Genomic DNA, 15,126 nt, shown 5'->3' with positions numbered 1-15,126 from the left:
AGTTGCTGTTGCTTTAGTTGTTTTTGTGTTTATCTATTTTTTTTTTAGTTGTTGTCAAATATTTACAGGTGTTGCTAGTTGATTATGATGATTTCGAATGGAATTTTACAGATGAAAGTTACGACGCCTTTAGCGTTTGGCAAACAAACAACACACGCACACACACATACACGTACACAGGAGTACACATAGATATATTTTTTTTTGTGTTATTTATTATTATTGTTTTTTTTAGTTTCTGTTGTTTGTTGTTGTTGGGAGAGGCAGTGGTGTGCGTGTTACGCCTACTTATAACTTGATTTGTTTTGTTTATTTTTTTTCTTAATTATATTTATTTGCTTTGCAATGCTAGTGTTGCTTTTATACACTTTTTATTTTGTATAAAAATGTGAGTTCTTTCTTCCAAAAAAAAAATCTCCACACAATTGTCAGTACATTCTTTGTTCATATGTATTGAATATTTTCCGCTGCTGGAGCCACAATGGTTTTCTGTCCTTAACTAGCAAAATATTTAGAACAATAAGAAGAAAACACAATTTAGTGCATTTTTCATGCAGCCCAAAATGCACAAATATTTTCAGCATACGCGTCCGCACATTGTCAACTGACTGGCTTTGAAATTTCGCAAAGAGAAATATATTTCCGCTCGTCCTCAATGAAAGCAATCACCGACATCGCTGTAGCTAACTATCCTCACCCCATCATTGCCAGCCGGCGTCGCCGCTAACGTCGCTGTAGCTGTCGCAGTTGCTACGCCAGTCTTTAGTTGCGCTGCCACGCACAACGTCAACATCGCTGCATTGCGAGCGTCATCACATATTTTGCTTCCATTTTATGGAAACGAACAAACAAACACACACACGCACACGTACACACATAGAGAACCACTAACCCAAACGAAACGAACAAGTTTCATTTAATTTAGCACACATACACACACAAATGCTACATTCACCACGCAAACTTCCAGTACTGCCATGCAGCTTCACCACTCCTACCAATACAGTTCATTTGCATTTTTTACGAGCTCACACATTTGCTTCGTAGGCGATAGTGCGTGTGGCGTATGGCTTTGTATTTTTTATGCCAGCACGTGCGCATTGCTTCGTTAAGTTTTCTTTCCCTGTTTTCCTTTTCTGTTCCTTTGGCTTTTTTCTCTCTTCCAGTCGTGTGCCACTGCGCTGGTTCACGCATTTCATTATTTGTCAGGCTTATTTATTCGACTTTTAAGGCTAATTATATTTAAATTGTTTGTATAATTTTGATTATTTTTCCCCATTGGTTGCGCATAGAGTTAAAATTTTATAAACTTACAAATGTACATACATACATATATGTATATGTACATAAAAACATAAGAATTGACTCATACTTACATACTCAGAAACTCTTTCACTTTTCGCGCACACAAAAAATAGAAATTAAATAATACTAAGGTACAGCTTTTTGTCAAACCATTAGACGACAATGTAAAGGTATTACGTTGCGTATACGTAATTTTTAATTTTATGCAACGCCGTCATTAATTTGTGTTGGCTTACACTCGCCAGCTCACGCAATGTTTAGCTATTCACTGTGACGAAAAGCATTGAGATACATGCATATGTATGTAAGATTATTATTGATTGTATTGAGGTGTCAATGATTAGAGAACTTTATAAGGGAAATAAGTTCGTTTTTAATTTTAAAGTTGCCAACAAGGATTCGCTAAATAAACATTTTAGTTTGTTAAGTGATTGCCTGTATTTCTAGCATAGGTATGTTAGTTCAAAGCACATAATATCAAGATCCTAACTTAAGAAAATGTTAAAAATTTTATGTTTTGAGTCTTCAACTTAAAAGTTTTTTTGTAATATTTTTAGACAAACTTTCATATTGTGTTGTAAAAGTAGAATACAAATTTATGACCTCCATGATATTGTGATATAAACCTGGGTCAAACTCAATAGCTTGTTAAGGGCAACAGCTTCTTGGTATAATAATTATATGTCTGCTAAGATCAAGGCTTCGGAGCAAAGGTTTCTTTTTTCATCGCTCCGCTCTTACTTCGCTCCGGGATATTATTCCGCTCCGAGCTCTGCTCCCGCTACCCATAAAAAAAGCTATTTATTTATTTAATTACTTACATACATATCGAGCCTTAACGGTCAAAAAAAATTAGCCAAAATTTTATATATATATTTTTTTTGTTTTATTATGATTCCAATGTATCTTGTCTTTTGAAAAAAATAGCAGAAATTAACCAGCCAGTAAAAATCTGAAAATGGATCGAGAAAGAAAAAAAGTGGACGAAATACGGATTTTTTCCGCTTACCGATTCCGTTTTTGTATACTTTGACGATACGAAAATTGTTTTAAAAAGCCTACGTTTTTGGCTGTTTTTATGAAAATTGTCTTCTATTTTCCTTCAGTATGCTTTCCCTCTGCACTTCACAAATGCTTTTTCATGGTTTGCAAAAAAAATAAAAAATTAAGGAATTGCCTAACGTCATTCGAAACTCTCACCTTCAGCCACAGTTATTGCTTTCAAATAGCATCATCGCCATCATTCGAACGTTATCCGGATACGAAAATGAATGAAAATTGTAGTCGTTTTCTGTTCATTTCCGGACACGAAATCCCCACTATTTTTTGAACTTTTTTGGATACGTAAATGAACGAAAATTGTAGTCGCTTCCCGTTCGTTTCCGGATCCGGAGAATCGTACGAAACCGCACTGTCTAAGATAGTATTTATTGTGTGAAAAATATTGGTCAATGTTGCTACTGAGAAAACGACTTACCACCAACTTGAAAAAGGCCTTTCAAATCTGAAGAAAATCCACCAATAAATTTGTTTAGGTATTACATAAAAACAATAGGTTTTGTTCGATTTATTTTTAACTACTTATTACAATAAAAAAATTATTATTTACATATAGTAAGGAATTTTTTGTTCAACTATGTATAAGGTGTTTGAGACATAATAATAAGATCTTCTGAGTTTTCTTTAACCAAACGCGAAGATAAAACTAAAGGCAACCACAAAACCTCATCATTCAATAGACCTCCTACTGAAGTTATTATAGACAAATACAACAACTCAAACCATCGTTCACTTGGTGATTTTTTTTTTATATTCAAAATGGGTTTTGAGCTAACATTTTGTTGTTATTTTTTTATGTTCATTCTTTAACCAAAATAATATATATCAAAGTTTTAAACTTTATGCAACATTTATAAAAAATCAACAAATTTTGCTAAAAATATCGATGATTTTGCTTTACAGTTTTGGAAAACTGTTGCGTATGCAACATGGCCTATAAGATCTTTCAGTATAACACAGTGCACCTAGGAGTTTCCGTTGATCTAAAAAAAAATTCGCCTTTCTTCTGAATTTAGAAAAACTGGCATTGATAAAAAAAAATCCGAACAGTCTATTGTAATTAAATGCTCGTCACGTGTCCAGGAAAATAAATTTGGAACTGAGCATACATGAAAGGGTGTGCTTTAAATCGTTAACGCAATAAAGTAGACTACACTTTTGCCAGAATTTGGAAGTTTCTTTTTATAGCACCGTGTTATTAATGTTGGCTTGAACTCCTAAATGATTTTTGTTTCCAAATAATAACAGTGATTTGATAACATTATTTTTTGCTATTTTTATTTTCTCTGGGGATAGATTTTTTTTGTGAAAGTTAAGTCATGATACAACCTCCATAAGATTTTCTTGGAGATCTTCCGGATGTTATGTCACGAATTAACATCCTTGGAAGTTATGTCTGATCTGCGTGGAAATGAATTCTGAAATAACTTCCACGGGCAAGTTATGTTAATTACCCGAAATGCTTAAAATCAGATGGGACTTTGCTCCTGATCCTCCAGTAGTCCGCAAAAGTTTCAACCAAGAAATTCGAATACTTGAAATATGTAGCTTTATGCAAACAAGCTGTTACATAATATATGTGTGTATGTATGTACACTGGACTAAATCAAAAAAAAAAGTCTTGCAGTGTGTTTAGGCAAGTGGTCTAAATTTATAAATTTACCGCTGGGAGGCCGTATTCCCACTTATTAGAACAAATTAATGTCAGCACGTAAGTGCAACCTTCCAATTTTCCGCCACACCAACAACTATTTTTCTTTCGCGACGAAATTGGAACAGACTTTCGGCGGCAATTGGAAGATTGGTTTTTATTAATTTAATTTTTGTACCCGCTTCGGAGGATCCTTTCCGCAGCACTAAAGTCCTATAAAACGTAAATTTCTAAATTTCTAAATTGTAATTAGAACACATTTAAAGACAATAAACAAGACAATTTTAATTCCGAAATACTGCTGATGTCTTTTTAATTCATTTGAAACTAATTTTTCAGGACTACTGTTTAATTGTTCTAAGGACAGCTAGAAGTATGTAAAATCGTGAGTCTTAAAATGGGTGTACTATGGGTCAATTGATACTCTAACTTTCATCATTACCAAACCTGTCCAACCGGATTTGAAAGAAAATACCTAGCACCGTCAGCAAAAAAAATATATATGTTAAAGTTCAAAGCCTTATTTTTAATAAAACCGTTTAGTTGAATTTTTTTTTACCAATTTAATTTTATTATTGAGGAGCAAGGCTCTTGTACTAGTCCTCGGCGTGCTTTAATCTTCTACGTTAACTTGGGCAGTGTACCGCTTTCGAGATATAATTTTTCGGCACCCTAACACTATACAGTCTTCGACACGATACGAAATCTTGACTTGGTTAATTCCATTATTAAATGTGTCCTAAAAAATCAAAAGGTAAGCTAAATAAAACCAACTAAAAACGGGTTTGACAGATCTCTTCTAAATATTATAAGCTTCCGTTAAAANACCAATTTAATTTTATTATTGAGGAGCAAGGCTCTTGTACTAGTCCTCGGCGTGCTTTAATCTTCTACGCTAACTTGGGCAGTGTACCGCTATCGACATATAATTTTTCGGCACCCTAACACCATACAGTCTTCGACACGATACGAAATCTTGACTTGGTTAATTCCATTATTAAATGTGTCCTAAAAAATCAAAAGGTAAGCTAAATAAAACCAACTAAAAACGGGTTTGACAGATCTCTTCTAAATATTATAAGCTTCCGTTAAAAAATTGTTAAACTATTTTTGGTAGTAAATTCCACTTGAGTAGTTCGGCAGACGAAAGCACTGCTTAATCTGGACTGGAAATCGCCCGAGTAGAGATCTACTCCGGTGCCTTGCTACATACTTGAACGATCAGTATAGATAAAATGGACAAATTCCCCTCTGCTAATGGGAGTTCTTCAGTCCCCAATATAAATTAGTAGATAGTGGGTACTGTCTGATAGCCGCTTTTTATTTCAAGCAGTAAAGGCAAATTTTTGCCAATTTATTTCGAAGATTAACAAAATAATGAAATGCTCGTGATTTTCGGGACTTTCGATTCTTTTCACTGATGTTTTCTGAATTCTTCGCATATTATTACTCCTCGGGAATCCATAAGCTCTATGTACTTTTGTACGCGATATTTCGTTAGGTAAAAGTAATTATCCTATAAGCCATTCGGTAGTCGACTACACTCTACATTGGGAAGTTTTTCTCACTTACGTGAACTTCTGCATTTGGAACCATCGTCTATGTATTATATACGAGCAAGGAAATAATTCCCCAAAAAATTTGCCCTTAGATCCGCACCGTCCGTTCGATTTTCAAAAGTGTGGTATCAAATTAAAGGGCTTAGGGTGTGGATGTTCAAGAAGGTTTTACTTTTTCGAAAAAGTTGCCACCTGTTAGGAAATTAAGCTCATATTAATTAATAAGTTAAATCAATTATTAAATATGGGTCACAGTCGAAATGGTTTTGAAAAGGATTTATAACTTAACTACGTATAGGAGGGTTGCCACATGTTTAAGAAAATGTAGTTAAATTTTAATTAAAAGAATATGGTAAATGAACAAGGTGTCGCAATATGGGTGCCATACAAAAGAGGTTTAAGAAGGTAGTAGTTTGGAAATAGTTTGAATAGGGTTGCCACCTAATTGAGAAGTTTAATTGAACTATTCTATACCCATGTTATTGAAATACTAACGATGAATGTCAAATGAAAGAGCTTCAAGAAATATATATTTTGACAATTTAGAATATTTTTGATGTGTATGAGGGTTGCCCAGTTTAAAGGGCTAAACTAAAATTATTTAATAAGCTAAATGAATTACTAACCGATGGTTATCAATGGAAATATGTTTAAAATCTTTTAATTTAGAACTATATTTAGGCGGGTTGCCACGTGTTTAAAAAATGAATTTCCACTTAATTCATCAGTTACTTGAAATACTTATAACAATGTGAGATGAAAAATATTTAAGCAAATTTTAGTTCGAAAATAATTTTGAGAGGGTTGCCACCTGTTTTGAAAGTGGTAGTTCGTTTAATTATACATAAGTTACATGAAATTTTAAAATATAGTTGTCAAAAGAACGAGTGTTAAGAAATCTTTAAACTGAACATTTGGTTTTTTGTTTGTTGAAAAAATTAAGCTCAAATTATTTAGTAAGTTAAATGGATTGTCAAAAGATGGATATGAATCGGAATGGGTTTGAAACTAATTTATTTCTAAACTGTATTTAGGAGAGTTGCCACGTGCGTAAAAAAATTTAATTCAACTTAATTCATCAGTTAATTGAAATATGTATAACAATGCCAGGCGAAAGATATTAGTTTGAAAATACTTTTAAAGGGGTTGGCACCTGTTTGAAAAGTCGAATTTGTTTTACTTATACGAATGATACATAAATGAATTATCGAAATATTAGTGTCAAACGAAAGCGTTTTAAGAAAATTATAGGCTGATAATATCTTTAATTAGGGTTGCCATCTATTTTATTTTTTTTTTGAAGGTCATCACATCTGCAACGTTATTTCGAATTTCCAAAATGAGAAGTCAAATTAAAGAACTGGGATTCAACATAGATGTGCACAGGTTTTATTTTTCAAAGTTACAAAGCGATTTGAAATTTTACGAAATGAAACTGGTTTGGATTAATCATTAGGAATATTTTTAGAGGTTTTTGAATAGAGTTTCACCTGCTTTAAAAATTTAATCAGATGTTGGCGTTTTGGCGCCATGCGGGCTCACTAGTATATTCCTATTAGCTTACCAAACCGCATACTCTGACTCTTTCTAGAAATTAAATTAAAAAATCTCGAAATTTTGACTAAATTTTTTGGAATTTTTATTTTAATATTGCACAAATTTTGAAACTTGGAATTAAACCTGTTTTATTAAAAATTGGACAAAATTTTTTAATAATAAAATAACACAAATAATAAACTTGTCAAAATGTGGTGCAGCTATAATTTTTTCGACCACTGTACTTATGACATCAAGATCGAGAAACTTCACTCTAAACAGAAGGGCATTACGAGAAAAGCATTTTCCACTCCAAGCTTTTATGAACTAATGATATAATATAAAAATTTAATTAAACTGAATTAAAATTCACAAATGAATTATATCACACATTTAAAAAATTATAAGTGTACTTTCATGACTTTTTAATATACTATAACACAATAAAAACATTACAAGGTAAGTTCATTCTCTCAATTTGTCGGCCATGATTTTTTTGTCTGACGTGTGCAAGCATTTTAAAATCATACATATAAAGTTGAAAATAAAAAAAAAGGAAATTGTTCACAATTGTTGTGGTTTGAGATTGAAAATGTGGGTGTGAGTTTGAGTTTTTAATTTTTAAATTTTATTGCTGGCAAACGTCAGACTGCCTCTCAATGGTTTTACCTTGCTATGTTTTTATCATGTACTAGTGAACCCTCATGGCGTTAAAATGCCAACATTGAATTTAAATTTATAAACAGGTGGCAACCTTATTTAGAAAGCTAACAAAATATTTCAAATGTTTCTGAGTGAAGGGAGCTCCCGCATGGTGTCGATATTTCATTTAAATAAATTTCAAATCACCCTGCACCGCTAAAAAAATTCTAACTTAAAAAACTAAAATCTTATTACATATCTACTGGCCTAGTGCTTTAGTTAGACATCTCATTTTACATCTCCGAAGTAACGTTGCAGATCTGGTGAGCTTCACAAAAAATGCTGTTTATAGATATTACCCTTCGAATAGATGGCAAAATTAATTTTAAACTAAAGTTTTCTTAAAGCTCTTACAGTTGCAAACATGTTCTAAAACCTAATTTAAATAACTTGTATATCAAGTAAATAAGTTTGACTTTTCATACGGGTGGTTTTTCAAACTTAAATCTATTTTGTGTTGCATTGTGAATCATATTGCAATTAACTGATGAATTAAGTTGAAATTGATCCTCTTAAACACGTGGCAACTATTCTCAGCACAGTTTAGGAATAAATCTTTTTCAAACCCATTTCATTTGATACCCAAGTTTTAATAATTTATTTAACTTAATAAATAATTTTAATCTAACATTTTCAATAGGTTGAAACCCTCTTCAAACACCTCAACAATTTCTATGTTCGTTTGTTTGACACCCGTATTTTAATATTACACATAACTTGTGTAAAAGTTAACTAAATTCGACTCTTAAAAGAGGTGGCAACCCTGTCAAAAATATTTTCGACTACTACCTCTTTAAACCGCTTTCTTCGGGCACCAATTGAGTGCTACGCATTTCACTTGCTTTAATTCAAATTGAGATAAATTTTTTATACAGATGGCAACCCTCAAACATTTAATTTAGAAAAAAAACTTTTTAAACATTTCTTTTGATTCCCATACAGGAATATTTGATTTACCATTTTAAATAACTTGAATTAGTTTTCGTTTAAGCTGGCAACCCTTTCTGAACAAGTAAAACCTTCTTGCATAGGCCAAGTCCTTTAATTAGACGTATAATTTGCGGTGCGGATCTAATGGCATTGGTTCTTAAAAAGTTCAAATTAAATTTTTTATCCGATGGCAACTCGTTTCGAAAAAGTAAAACCTCATTGCACATCTACAGGACAGGCCCTTACATCAGGCACCTCATTTTTGCAAATCGAACAAACGGTGCTGATCTGAGGACCTGGACAAAAAATCCCTTCGCGTATTATACATATATATAGAAGATTATACTATAGTCCCAAAATAACTATACACATATTTACGTTTAGGCATATGTGTATGTTTGTAAGTACTTTCATGTCCATAGTAGTTTCAATTTAATCGTGTGTGTGTGCGTCTGTACACAAAGGCATACAAATTATTTCGATCAGCTGTGGGGTTACAACGACCTGTCAAGTTATGACCACTGCCAACAGTAACAGCAAATCGTGAAAAACAAGAACAACAAGATTAATGGCAACGCATGACTATGAAATGGAAAACAAAACAAAATTCACTAAAAAAGAAGGAAATTAAGTGAGAGAGCAACCGTATTGGAATATTGAACGAAAGTCTCTGGGTTTTCACAAAGGCATTCTTGTTGTTATTTCATATGGTGCCTGAAATGCTAAAAATGGGTCAAATTCACCACGTGGTGAACGTGGCGTTAAGCAAACTTATTTTCGAATGTGTTGGTTAAAACTGCAGGCCTCTACGAACGCCGGGGGGGACCAGTAATCGTAAGGCGTACAGAGGCAGCGACGGCGGCGGCGCCAGTGATTCCAATGTGTTAGGAAAGCAATGAGACAACCACAAAGGAATGTTACAACAAAAACAATGAAACAATAATGGAAAACTTACAAATAAATATTTTAAGGGCACACGCACTTTACTGGAGCGCTCACACACACACACACACGCACACTAATACAAATATCCATTGAGCAAAATACTGAACTTTGTGAAACCCCGTTGACGGGATTTGACCGAGTTCCAGCACGCAGCTCGCGACAGCCAACGGAAACACGACTGCGCTGGCTAAGTTGGGGCTGCGGAAGCAGCGACGTTGGCAAAGTTAGCAATGACGATGACGATGACGACAACGACAAATGTACGAAATGACAGCAACGGCGACGCTTTGACTGGGTCGTTGCTTGTTCGTTACGTTACAAAGCGAAGTAGTTGTGGAGTTACACAGAGTACTCGAGGGGCTGCTGGCGCTGAAAAGTACCAGCAAGAGGAATTTAAAGAAAAGGGGGCCGGGCGACGAGAAGAACGACTCGTAGCGCTTCGTCGGTTAGACGCTGTATAATTAATTGCACACGAGGCTTTAAAAACTCAAAAGCGTGATCTAATTTTAGGCGCTCTATGGCGGTATTTATTTTTAATGGAATATTTAGTTTTATTTATTTATGGAATGCAATGCGCCGCGCAAGGAGATTTGAAAGGCGTCACTGGAAATTCGGGCTTTTTTTTCTGCACTCAACTGTTTTTATTACTTTTATGCAATTGTGTATGCGAATATTTTTTTGCAAGCGCAAAATTTTTACACGAGCACTTTAAGACTTTTTCAACTGATTTTACTTTGTGCGAAATAGCATTCGCCTCTTTTGTTCTTATTTGCTGGATATAATCGTTTCGATTAAATTTTTCCAACTTCTTCCACTTTTTTGAATTTTTTTTTTGGTTTCTCAAATGTATGTATGTATGTACTAAGTGCTATGCATATGCACACATATACATTCGCCTAGGATTTTTCAATTTCGTTTTCAGCTTTGTAATGAATTAAATATTTTTTCAGCAGCTGCACCTGCCACACAATTTGCAGCACACACACCACACACACACACACACAAACACATTGACATAATTTCGACACCATCTTTTCACTTCACTTTTTCCAAAAGTTTTTAATTTTTCTTCTCTCGAAAACTGATTGTCCCATATACATAAATCCATGCAGGATATTCTTAACTTGCATTTCTAACATATTTCTCACTGTTTTCTAGCAGCATTTTCATTATGCGTAAATAGAATTAAAATTTTCACACTTGCTCCACATTTTCAATATTTTTCATGTAGGTATAAGGATACTCCTCCGCCGTCGTTAACGTCTCGTACACCCTCTTGCGCACACACACTTGGCAGCTGCCTCTACTACTTCTACTACTTTGGCTTTGCTCTGGCTGCTCGTGCACTGGCTGCCACTTTTCACTCCGGTCGCACAGCGCCAACCAGTCAACCAACCAACCAACCAGCCATCCAGCCAGCCAACTAGCTAGCAAGCCAACAAAACACCCACCCACCCACCCCCACCCGTTTGCCCACTAACACTTCTACATGTATATTGAATTTTCCGTATATGGCATAGAAAATTTTTCGCCAGGCTCAATCGCTCAATTTCAATTCAATCTTTTCCGCACTTCATTCAATTTTCACTTCCTCAATTCATTACACAAAGTTGTAATTGCACTTTCTGCAGCTGCAGCTGCATAATTTTTTCACTTTTAATCAAATTTTACCCAATTTTCTTGAGAATTTTCCTGGAGCTACCAACGATTTTGTCTAACCATTCGGGGGAAAATTCAACGAACCTTACACTTCAACTTGCTCACAATGTATTACAGGCAGCTAGCTACAGCTACATTGCTGCTTTGCGTTTGGCATGCATGTGTCGGTATGTGCGTGTGCCTTGGCTGGCGTGTGCATGTGTGCGTCAGCCAGGCCACTCGCTGTGTGTTGGCGTGTTTGTGTGTGGCGCGCGCGTGAGCGACCTGGAAGGCCCCCAAGTAGAAAGAAACGAACATATGGCATACAAAACGGCTGTCAAGCGGGTGGTCAACTAGCTAAAACGTACACAATGTATGAGCGCCGCTACGTAATGTTGCACCGTTCGTCTCTGTTACGTATGGCGGTGCCGATAACGAGTCATCCCTGTCGCCCACAACACTTTACCGTTACAAATGGCTAGGAAGTGTTTGTCAACCGTCTGTGCGCAGGATTCGTTTGGCGGCATTGCCAGCAATAAATAGCACTAATGTCAGTTTTGACGTTTTGTGTGGTTAAGGGGGTGTGTGTGTGTGTGTGTTGGCACGAATGTGAATGACGTTACACTGTTGGGGTGACTGTGCATCGGTATGTGGGGCGTCAGGTTAACGTCATTGCTGCTAATTGACGCGTTAAACAAATGAGTTTCCACCCCTATTCAGGTGATTACAATTAGTTTTAAATGAATTTGTTGCACACACTTTAGTGACGTAAAGACTTTGAGAAACACCACCGTTATGCCAGCACTCTCCCCGCACCTCACTTCTATACAATTTTGTACATTTTCTAAGCAGCGTGTGCTATTTGGTTATACCTTGTCTCCTTTACATTGCACGAATAACTGTTTATCATTCTCGCCCACTGGAACACTTCCAGTCTGCATAGGTATTTAGTTTCCAGTCAAATGTTGTTTTCATCATAAATTACCGCACACAGCTGATGGTTTTCCACCAAAGATGGCGCTGACAGGCCCTTTGGTATAAGTATTCCGTCTTCGTTATAATAAATAGCAGTTAGAAAATAATGAGTTAGATGTCGCTGCAATATTGTTAACAATTCAACCCAGCCAAACAAATCAATGTTCAGTAACGAATGTTTTTATACCCCAGCGCAGTTGTGCCTATGGTTATTATAACTTTGTGCACATAACTGTTGTTTGTAACAGCCAAAACAAATCGAGATAGATATAGACAAATGTATACATAAATGCTCAGAACGACAAAATTTTTGGAAAATGGGCGTGACCCCGCCCACTTATGATGAAATTCTGCATCTCAGTAGCTTTTCTCCAATCATCCGGGTCTAGCTAAGAAATCTTTGAAAATCTCCGAAATCGGGCAATAACCACGCCCACCTCCCATATAACGGTGATTTACAGAAACTCTAGAACTGCCATAAATCAGTAACTACTGAAGCTAATTGACTCAAAATCGAACTGTACGACGTTTTGACGCAAGGTCTATTGCCACAAAAAATCTGAAATAAGGGCTCTAAGAATGCCCCTTATTTTTAATTTTTCCGACTGTGTTGTTTCTTTTATACTTTAAGCGTGCACATATTCATACGTGTAAAAAAATACACCCAGCCAGCAAAATATCTGGGAACATCCGAAAATGGAAAAAATTTCTTATTAAAAGCTGATGTTTTATCCGCTTTCCGATTCCATGGTAAGGTGATATCCTTAGAAATTATTTTTGCAAGCAATTTAACCTGATGACATGCATTTTTGTTGAAGATCTAATCATACACTGAACAAAGATTTGATATTATGGAATATGTGTGGATATAATAACACAGTGCAACACCTAAAAAGTGATGGGAATGACACCAATTGCATTCATTAAAAGAGGTCAAAATATGAATAAATATCAAAGCATTTGTAAAAGATGGTTCTCATTTCCATTTTATCCTATTTAAAGTTGTGAATTTAAGGTTTTTTTTGATTTCGCTCACAAATTTCATACCTACATACATACATGTATGTATATCCCCTCCCATTCTCGCTCCGTTAACTTTGGAAAATGTGTCTTTTAAAATTATTATACGTTCTCATTGGGAGCATATTTCGTCAACTTCCAATTGAGATAAAAAATAAATGGTAACGAACTTTTTCAAATCCTTTAGTACTTTTTCATTATTTGGCCAGCTTAATCAAATGCTGTTGCTCCGATTCCCATCACCGCCCACTTTTTGAAATTTAGTGCATAGTGTAATTAAATGTACATACATACTCCTAAAATATTTAAAAGGTTCCGTAAATCACATATCTATATGTGTCTAAATATTTCAATAAAATTTAAAACTCTTAAGTTTCGTATAGCGATTTAGTACTTACATGATATCTCCTAATTTCAGTCTCGTTTGTATAAGTGCACAGCTTTTGTGGTCACTAGTTGTAACGGCGCGTCTGCGCCTCGGTGGTATTTTTGGCACATATTGCGTATTATACATGCCAATGCTACCGGGGCCGCCGCCCCCGCTGTCCTCCAAGCTTGATGCCAACATGCCGCCACTTATGCGCACCATTGGCGATGAACCTCTGCGTCGATTCGACATGTGACGACCGGCAACACCCCCCAACATTCTGGAAAAGAAAAGATTGAAAAGGAATATAGATTAAAAAAGTGGTTCAAATAACTTAAATATTTTTAGGTACGCATTATTAAGCTTAATTATGTTTAAATTTAAAAGATGAAATCAAAAAGAAGCTCAAATATATAAAATTATAAACATAATAGAAAAACGTAAAAATAACCAAAACTGATCAAAATGTCACTTAACTTAATCAGCTGACCACAAGTGTACACATTAAGCAGTACTTAGTCCGCCACTGATTTACGGAAATTTATTTATTATTGTATTATTATTTATTTATCCGCTCAACACCTCATATAAAATTTACATTGCCTCAGCAGGTAAATAATTTCATCCGAAGTCTATGAGAGAGTGAAACAACAAATTGCGATGCCGATTAAAAACTCTTTCTTTATGCAAAAGCGAAAAACATTAATAGTTAATTAATTAAGAAAATTCGACCTTCCCAAGAGTACCTCCGACAGCGAATAGAAGCTGATCGCCTTCTTGGCGGCACGTCAGTACAATTTGGTGCCAGTATAGAGACACAGATATAGCCACTTGTGTTTTCCCCGATCAACAAAGGATAAACCAAATTTAGCACTACAAATTTAGTACAAATGCGGCTCGAAGAATTAAATGATTTCAACTCAGGGGCTGGTTTCAGAGTATGAATAAGATATGGTGAGAATATTTCTTAACGCTTCGGAATCGCCCGGAGCCCACACAAACTCTTAACAGCAGTTACGCTTTTAGTGGAAATGAGCTATTACGTACGCCAACAGATTGTAATCTATTTGCATTTTGCCAATCCATAAGAATAGAGATCCCAGTGTTTGTGCTTCTAAGCAAAGATTGAAGCCTATAATTAACCAACTTTTTGGATCTGGCAAGTCCACAATTAGCCAGAGTCGCAAAGGGTCGCATTTCGTTATCTGCAGAACTACAAAGGTAATATTTAAAAGTGACTTTGAGCACACATTTTAGTTCTGCCTAAATTGGAAAGATCCTTTGTTTGCCGTTTGAGAAAAAACGTGGCTTAGACACACCTTCCAAACACTTCTTCAATCTGAAGTGGTAAAATAAGGCAAAATTCGAGTATCTAACAAACAGTCGGATTGTCACACACGTCAGAAGTAATGTCAAAAAAAGCCAACGATACCTATTGA

General features: G+C 35.2%; 1 long non-coding RNA gene across 1 annotated transcript; it reads right to left on the bottom strand.

The window, feature by feature from the left end:
- Window positions 1–225: 225 nt before the first annotated feature.
- On the bottom strand, window positions 226–11,443 carry LOC108373825 (uncharacterized). The gene is made up of 2 exons (XR_001848999.1): window positions 11,359–11,443; window positions 226–499 (listed from the first exon to the last, which is right to left on the bottom strand). It is a non-coding gene; the product is annotated as an uncharacterized LOC108373825 (long non-coding RNA).
- Window positions 11,444–15,126: the final 3,683 nt, after the last annotated feature.

This window comes from Rhagoletis zephyria, unplaced genomic scaffold (genome assembly GCF_001687245.7).
Source record: "Rhagoletis zephyria isolate East Lansing unplaced genomic scaffold, Rhagoletis_zephyria_1.1 Rzeph_scaffold_07061, whole genome shotgun sequence".
Lineage (NCBI taxonomy): Eukaryota > Metazoa > Arthropoda > Insecta > Diptera > Tephritidae > Rhagoletis > Rhagoletis zephyria.
The sequence above is the reverse complement of the archived record's forward strand: the minus strand, read 5'-3'. Positions and strand labels throughout refer to the sequence as shown.